The 8,765-nt window shown below is 35.3% G+C and overlaps 1 protein-coding gene across 1 annotated transcript in view; it reads left to right on the forward strand.

Annotated features, from left to right (window-relative positions):
* The first annotated feature begins 2,915 nt into the window (after positions 1-2,915).
* The window catches only part of LOC130219192 (GRAM domain-containing protein 2A), a 51,280-nt gene continuing 45,430 nt past the window's right edge, over positions 2,916-8,765 (forward strand). The window contains exon 1 of the mRNA XM_056451500.1: positions 2,916-3,123. The gene's annotated coding sequence lies outside the window, so the exon portion shown is untranslated. The remainder of the gene's footprint in view (positions 3,124-8,765) is intronic.

Consider the following 8,765-nt stretch of genomic DNA (forward strand, 5'->3'; position numbering starts at 1 on the left):
TAAAAAAGAGGATAATATAATAGGAAAATATCATTTAGCAACATCAAGCGGAATAACAAGCTGTTGTAACGTCTAAAAACCAATGGAAGTGAGTGAGACCAGAAGTCTCCAGCCAAAAAGAGTCTAATGGCTATTACAACTACAGTAATAAAATACTAATTACCCTTATATGCACACGGACGTTTCATTTTCAGCCAGACAGCCCAAGGGCTTCCGGTGAACTGTCTTTCCATTACAAAATTGTCACGTTTAAGATCTGATTTCTTTAAAAATCAGCGATCCTCACTGCACAGCACCGATGATGTAATGTAATTACAATACATTCAGTTAAATAAACTTAAGCATTTATTTAGTTGTTCAAGTGTAAACAAGATGAAAGACTGCAGTAGGCCTAACCACTAGCTCCGTCAGTAGCAATAGGCTAGCGCAGAAATTCCATTGAAAATACTGGGGTAACAGTCACATTAAGCTTTTACCGGACGTTTATCGTTGGCTTTAAATCTGTAGCTGTGCATAGAGCCTATTGAAAACACTGGGGTAAAATAAACTGTCATATTTAAAGACATGGCAGGGGGAAATGGAATTTAATGCAGTGCTTCTTGTCTGATCTGAGACCCACTTCACATTGTATATCTTACAGGCAGTGAGGATCGCTGATTTTTAAAGAAATCAGATCTTAAACGTGACAATTTTCTAATAGAAAGACAGTTCACCAGAAGCCCTTGGGCTGAAAATTAAACATCCGTGTGCATATAACCCATTGATTTTCTGCGCTAGCCTGTTGCTACTGACGGCGCTAGTGGTTACAGCGGTCCTTCATCTTGTTTACACTTGAACAACTAAATGAATGCTTAAGTCTATTTAACTGAATGTATTTTAATCACATTACAACATCGATGCTGTAAAAACAACCGTGTGAAATTAAAAATAGTCAAATTAATCTTTCACCGGAGGTTTATCATTGGCTTTAAAACTCTAGCTGTGCATACAGCCCATACTGTAGTTTTCTACAACTATTTGGGTATTTTATACTACAAAACAACACAGTTTACAACACTTTAGTACTTAATATAAGTTACTCTAGTAAGTTTTCAACATTTCTAGTGTTGCTGACATGCTCACAGCTCGTGTTGATCATTTTTAACTCTCATTTTCCTCTTAAAATATTAAAATTAACTTTACAGAGCTATTGAAAACATATGGGTCAAGGACTTGACAATTTGACTGAAATGTTAATATTTGTATTATTTGATAAAGATGAAAACATTTCCTCCAAATCCCACATCATTTATACATTTCTTTGTTTTTTTGGAAAATAATTGGTTGATGCTTTTCAGTTGTTGTGATTAAAAATAAGAGTTATTCCACCAAATATAGCTTTCGTAGCTCTTCTGAGAGTAAAATACTTGCGTAGACAAATCTATATTTAAGATTAGCCTATTTAAAGACCAAATTTTATTTAATAAACACACAGTGCTGAGCATAAATGATCGCACCCCTTAAAAATCTATCTTTGAATTAAATGTTTTATACAGGATGCTTAACAAGATATCTGCGCATATACATTAGATTTAGCACCAAAGATAAAACTGGAACTAATCGAACAAAATAGCTTACGATAAGAGTCCAACAAATAGTAAACCCAAATGTATATGTTAGGGGAAAATATTGAATAAAGTAATAATAACAATAGTAAAAACTCAAGAGGAACACAAAATATATGAAATTGTTGAAATTTAGTAAACAAATGTTTGCAATATTTGTTTGAATTTAAATTTATTAGCTTTTTTAAAAGAATATCTCTATTTTCTAAATATGTTGGTTAACCAAACTATTACTTCAATGAATATAAATGATTAATAAACCTGTGTTGTCTAAATGCAAAATATATGAGCTATATTCACTGAGTAATGCATAAAAACGTGCTGAGCATTGTTTATGGGTTGTTTGAATTGTACATGATGGAGAAACACCACCTATATTTTCAGAGTACCTCATAGGAAGATGCGTGTAGAGTGCAGTGTTATAGCTATTAAGATATACAGTATACGATGTTTACAGTATACATTCAAGCTCTGTGCGGTGCTCTTGACCTTCATTTACAGCTGATGTGAAAGTGCAGAACGGAAGCTGGGTTACACAAGGATTTCGCAGGTACATCCGTCCACGTGCTTTATAAAGCTCTGCAGCGGTAAAGTCGAGAAGGGATACAGCTGCGGACACTCGCATCTTAGCTTCGTTTGCGTGACACTATACATCAATAATTCATATCTTTACATTACTGTGATGATTGGGTGGAGGGTTGGGGTAGCAGTAGAAGTTAATAAAATACAATTAAATGGGTATTTCAATAAATTATATGAATAATATCGGTATAATAACTGTTTTACATTGTTCTGAAAGTTGGAGTAGGAGTAGACGTTAATAAAATACAATTTAATGGGTAATATAATAAGTCATATGGATGATACTCGGTATAATAACTGTTTTTACATTACTGTGAGGGTCGAGTTTAGTGTTGGAGTGGGAGTAGGTCTTAATAAAAACTGATTAATAGGTAATTTAAGGAATAATGTGAAAAACTCCATGTATTTACTGTTTTACATTGTTTTGAGAGTTGGCCGTAGGTTTGGAATAGAGTAGACATTAATAAAATACAATTTAATGGGTAATCTAATAAATAATATGAATTAAACTCTGTTTATTTACTGTTTTTACATTGTTTTGAGGGTTGTGTGTAGGTTTTGAGTAGGGGTAGACGTTAATAAAATATAATTAACGTGCAATTTAATGAACAATATAAATAATTCTTGTTAACATCCGGCCGCAACTGTATCCCTTCTGTGCAGCAGCAGCAACAACGCGAAGTGGGCGGTGTCTAAAGCACAAATCACGCCCCTCTGCTACACCACGGCGGAGCAACAAGTCGCAACCGGTCCGCTGAATTTCCCGTTGAACGGTGATGATCAGCTCTCGTGCCCTTGAGGAGCGACAACTCTCGGGTTTTATGATCATTTATGATGCTAATTTGCGATAATCCGATGTGAATGTACTAGCGGACCTGATGGAGAACCGCATCGGCTGTGTTTGTTGTGAAATGACGGACTGGAGATCAGTTTGAAGGTAAGAAACGCGATGTACAGTAATGTCCGCTTCCATGAACTGTATTTCAGAAAACCATACTGCTGTTTACACTAATATTAATGCATATTTACGAGTCGAAAGATGATGTTTTAGCGGATATTACAGCACTAGAGTCCGTGTTGTTCGTTTAGTAGCAAAACTCTGCCACGTTTGCAGTGTTTTCATCTAAAAACCAACTCTATTCTGATGTTTACTACTATACTGAAGGTTGACATTCATTATTAAACCACATACAGACATTATTTAATGATAAACACGCGAGAATTGCTTATATGAGGCTATTATTACAATTATAAGATATCAAACTAACGTTATTCCCTGTATTTGTATAATATACGAGATTTTCCTAAGGGTTTATTCGTTTTTTTTACTTCTAAACTGTAAACTAATGCAATTCAGCAGTGTTTTATAATTACGAAATTATATATTTTAATGAAAATCCCTATGGTAAATACTGTTGTAATACCACCTTTGCTAAAATAGTTGTATTTGGGTCAAATATATAGTGTCTGCGTCAAATTATAGTAACGAATGTTATTATTATATGTGAATAGATAGCATATAGGATACTATGAAGTGTCATTCTAATGTTTTAGTGATAATAAAATATCTAAAATAGGTAAAATATTGCTTAATTGGTCATTCAGCGTAACAGATAAAGTTATGAAATGAACTAAAAGGGAAAAACTGTTGTTTTGACCTGTACAATTAAAATATTTAAAAAAATGTGATCATACTAAAATTGATTCAGTTTTTAATTATTTAATATGTTTTGCTGACAAATAAATAACACCTTGTGGTTTGAAATGTAATGGTGAAGTTATATTTTCTGATATATTATGGCATGCCATACTAGAGCTAGTTGGATAACAGTATGGATTTGTTTTATGATGATTACAAAAACATTTGTTTGTTCAGCACATTTGTTTTTGAGTCAGTTGTGTTTTCGTTGCATTGTGAAAATGCTAAAACACACCCAATAGCCAGCTGGTGTTTTGAGTTGAAGGCATTCTGTGTTGTGTTTGCAAGGGTTAAATGGCCACGGGTAATTCAAGGAGAGATGAGGAAAGTAATCGAATGCGCCACAGCTTTTCTTTGAGTTTTCAGCTCCCTGTGTTCATCGTTCATATCAAGCCAGGCTTATTATGGTATCAAATGTTCTTGTTGCAAATAATTACTGAAGCTTTTATCACTGTATTATCACGATATTTACTTAAAGCTGCAACAGAGGGTTACCAAAAATTAAATTCATCCATATTTCTATAGTGCTTTTACAATGTAGATTGTGTTGAGCTTAACACAAGTTCTAGTAAATTGAAACTATCAGTCTAGTTTTTAGTTCAGTGTGGTTTAATTTTTACTGCTGAAAGTCCAAACACTGAAGAGCAAATCCTTCGATGCGCAGCTCCACAAGTCCCAAACCAAGCAAGCCAGTGGCTACAACTTCACCAATTGACCAAAGTGAAGAATAAAGCAATTGTGTATTGCTTTATTCTATAGAAACAAAAGGTTACAACATATAATACAACTTTATTTTATTGTTATTAACTCCTTAATAAAACAAGCAACAACTTATTTTGAACAAGTTATTAACCGTTAATTAAGAAATGAACCATTTAAACCAAACAGCAATAAATAAATAAATAAATAAATCGCTTAATTCAATAAAAGTTTTATGCTGACTTGAGGTTGTTTTGGACTTTGTGCAAAAAAACTGTTAATGCAAATAATAGGAGATAAAAACGCATTCGCCAAATAAATAAACTCTGACATGATCAAAATAAACATTACATTACTGTTGGTTGCTATGATACCAATACTACAGTCACCCACTCTAAAGCCTGGTTTATACTTCTGCGTCGAGTGATCGGCCTGCCTGGCGTGTAGTCGTGCATTTATACTTCTGCGTGCTGTTTGTGTTGCTTTGCAATAACACTTCCAAAGCACTAGCTGGCAGTAAGTTATGTTATTTTCCTCTGTGTCGAGTTTCTTCGTGGGTGTTTTATTTTTTCTGAACGCTACCTTAATGTACAAGTAGCTAAAACTCACTCATTCAGAGGCAGAACGTGCAACAACGTTATTCATAAGGTAAACACAAAACAAGAGTTTCTGTTTAGAGCTACGTAACGGGACTCGACACTTATGAACACTCGCTCCAACGGGTTCATGCGGCTCTCGGTCCCGCCCACACTGGTCACAGCTACCAAGCCGTCCAATCACAGAGCTTGCGCTGTGCATCGTTGTGACGTGTAGTTGCAGTTTTTGAGAGATACTCGTCAGCAGGGCCGGCCCGTGGCATAGGCAGTATAGGCAAATGCTAAGGGCGCTGTACATCCAGGGGGCGCCATAAATGAGCGCGGTTAAATTGGTTTTGTTTTTCGATATTCCTGACACATTCAGTGATAGATGGTAATAACTCAAAAACCTCTTACACTAAAAACATCTAAAGTGTGTTTCCTACAAAAAGACATAGCTGGTTATGTTTCACAGCTGTCTTTTCTTTTTTTTTCATTCGACGTTACGACCACTGCTCCGTTTAAGCCCTCGCAATATGCGTTTAGCCAGCCTGATCTCACGAGAAAACGTAAGTATTTTACGATTTGTCAGTTTAGAGGCTAATTCGTATGAATTTCGTATAATATATGATAATTCGTATAATTTTAAAAAGGAGGCGTGGCACCTAACCCCACCCCTAAACCCAACCGTCATTGGAGGATGAGCAAATCGTACGTAAATGTACGAATTAGATCGTATGAATTCATGCAAATTAGCCACTAAATCAAAAAGTTAGGAATTGCTGTGAGATTGTGTTGGTTTAGCCGGGAGATCTCGCGCTGAGCGGAGAAGTGCTTCTTTTTTTTCTTTTTTCTTTTTTTGCTCCGCTCAGCGCAAGCTCTCTCGGCTAAACGCATATTAATTCACTTTAAAAATATGTAAACATGTCCCTTCTGCGTGTTTTATTTTAAACACAACTAATATTCTCTTAAATGAGCACAAACAGTTACTAAAGTAGTCGAATGCTATCATTATATATCTGTTCATTCTTAAAGTGACACCTCTGTTATCAAACAAAACACGATGAGAGATTCATTTGCTGCTCTTCACTGAATAACTATAGTAACTTTAATCAATATGCAAGTACAATTAAAAGGGAAGTAGATTTTATAGCTTTATTTAATTTCTGTATAGGCCATTGATTTTAATAGGCTAAACCTTTTATTTTATTGTCAATATTTTCTAATGTTTGCTATGTATTCTATCATTTGAAGCTATTTGTTGTCCCATATTTTTTAAATCCCAACATTGACAGGTTGCTAATCAATAAATAGCTATAGTGCTATCTGTTAGTTTTACCGTCAGCTAATGTTATGGAAGGGCATAGATGTTATGGAAAATAGTAATAGTAATGTAACGACCTCCATCATTCCTTCCTCAAGCAAATGTGTGAATATTAGATCTATTCAGCAATAGCGTTAATTGCATTGGCATATTTATCTGACGTTTACCCAGCTTGTAGTAGTCGATCAAAAAGCTATTTAGTTTCTTATGACTATATGTACACAAGCAGTGGAATTTACCGCAATGTGATGGGGCGCCACCTGAAATGTTGCCTAGGGCGCCAAATTGGTTAGGGCTGGGCCTGCTCGTCAACCACGGCGAGGGCTATGCCACCGTGCGAAGGCTGCGCCGAAGCATGTGCTTAATGCTGAAGTATAAATCAGCCTTAACAATGATGGAAATGCACCTAATTTGCAATTGTGATTGTTTTTTTTTTTGTTTTTTTTTTCGGAACTTTGCAAATATTTGATGGAACTAATCTCATGTTTATTATCATGCTATATTGCGTAATCTTCACATACAATATTATCACAATACTTTTGTCACAATGCAATATTATTGTGATTTTTATTGCGTTTTTCTACGATGTATTGAATTGTACAGTGTTACATTTTTCTTAGGACTTTAGATTGTCCACAAAGGAAAACTTTGGCAGCATCTGTTTTAACTGAACATAAGCATTTTTCTTTCTTTTTTTAATCTAACTTCAATTTTATTGAGCGTTTTATTTCTACATTTTATTTAATTCTTTATTTTACTAACTTACTGCATACCGAAGCTGACCCTGCGCACCGTAAACACAGGCTCAACAGCACCATCTAGTGGACTGTAAAGAAATTGAAATGTAAATATCAACAAATTAGAATAGCACATATATTAACGATATATCGATATGGGCGTTTGTCTATCATTATATACCTTGTTTGGCTGCATGATATTGGAAAAATCTGACATTACGTTATTTTATTTTTGTGCGATATATATTGCGATATGGGGACGTCACGGTGGATAGCACAATCGCTAAACAGCGAGAAGGTCCCTGGTTTTTGCCTCAGCTGGATCAGTTGGCATTTCTGTGTGGAGTTTGCATGTTCTCTCCGTGTTGGCGTGGGTTTCCTTCAGGTGCTCCGGTGTCCCCCACAGTCCAAAGACATGCGCTATGCGGTAGGTTAAATTGTGCGTAGTGTATGAGTGTGAATGGATGTTTCCCAGTGATGGGTTGCAGCTGGAAGGGCATCCGCTGCGTGAAACATATTCTGGATAAGTTGGTGGTTCTTCCCGCTATGGTGACCCCTGATAAATAAAAGCACTAAGCCAAAAAGAAAATGAATATTGCGATATGAATATAATTCACCTGATGAATTAAATAGCTCAATTTGGTAAGATTTCATTCATTTAGATAGAAGTGGGATGATCAAGTTTTTTCTGTGCATTGCATTTGCATAAATTATAATAAATTACAAGCATAAATAAATACAACAGAGCAAGAAAATTTAATAAATTGAACAGTCAAACATAAAATAACATGGTCATTATTTTGTAAATAATTAAAAAATAAAGATATTTAATAATATTTTTATCTTTGAATATTGAATAATTCATCTAATCCTCTGATGTGGTTTATATTGCAGTTTTGAGGATACACACATTGCGATATCAGTGCTCAAACGGTATATTGTGCAGCCCTAATACCTTCTATCTCGTTGTGCAGCACAGTGTTTGTTTATTTGTACTTTAAAAGTAAATAAATTAAATTAAATGACCGTGTAAAATGTTGCGATATTATTCTGCGTCGATATTTTCCCACACTCCTATTGCATCTTGAATATCGGCTCATATCTACATCAAACAAACTCTCGTGTTGTCTGTTCTCTTAAAATACACTCAGCCCTTTGCTTTGACTGTAATGCTGTTTGTTTTGTCATAAGTTACACAACCTTGAACAGAAAAGGCCGGTCTGTTCATTTTTCCTGTGACGTGGACGTGGGTTTCCACAGTTTCAGTGAGTGCTGTTGACAATCGCTGACCTCCGAGCTTTCCACATGTAAACACAAACCCTCTTTGTGTTCGACGGCTATAATTAGAGTCGATTAAAATCCGATTTGATTGCTTTAGACAATAGATGAATGGTGCTCTGAATATGATCTGCTGCATGTCGAACTGAAACACTCTTTAGCCGTTGGAGTGAATGTGAAGTGGTTTTGCGGTCGCCTCGGCTTCTGTTTATATTGGAAGTCAAACAGTATTGCTTGGCTCCAATTGCAAAAGCAAATGTCATGCGT

The sequence above is a fragment of the Danio aesculapii genome, chromosome 25, assembly GCF_903798145.1.
Source record: "Danio aesculapii chromosome 25, fDanAes4.1, whole genome shotgun sequence".
In the NCBI taxonomy this organism is placed as follows: domain Eukaryota; kingdom Metazoa; phylum Chordata; class Actinopteri; order Cypriniformes; family Danionidae; genus Danio; species Danio aesculapii.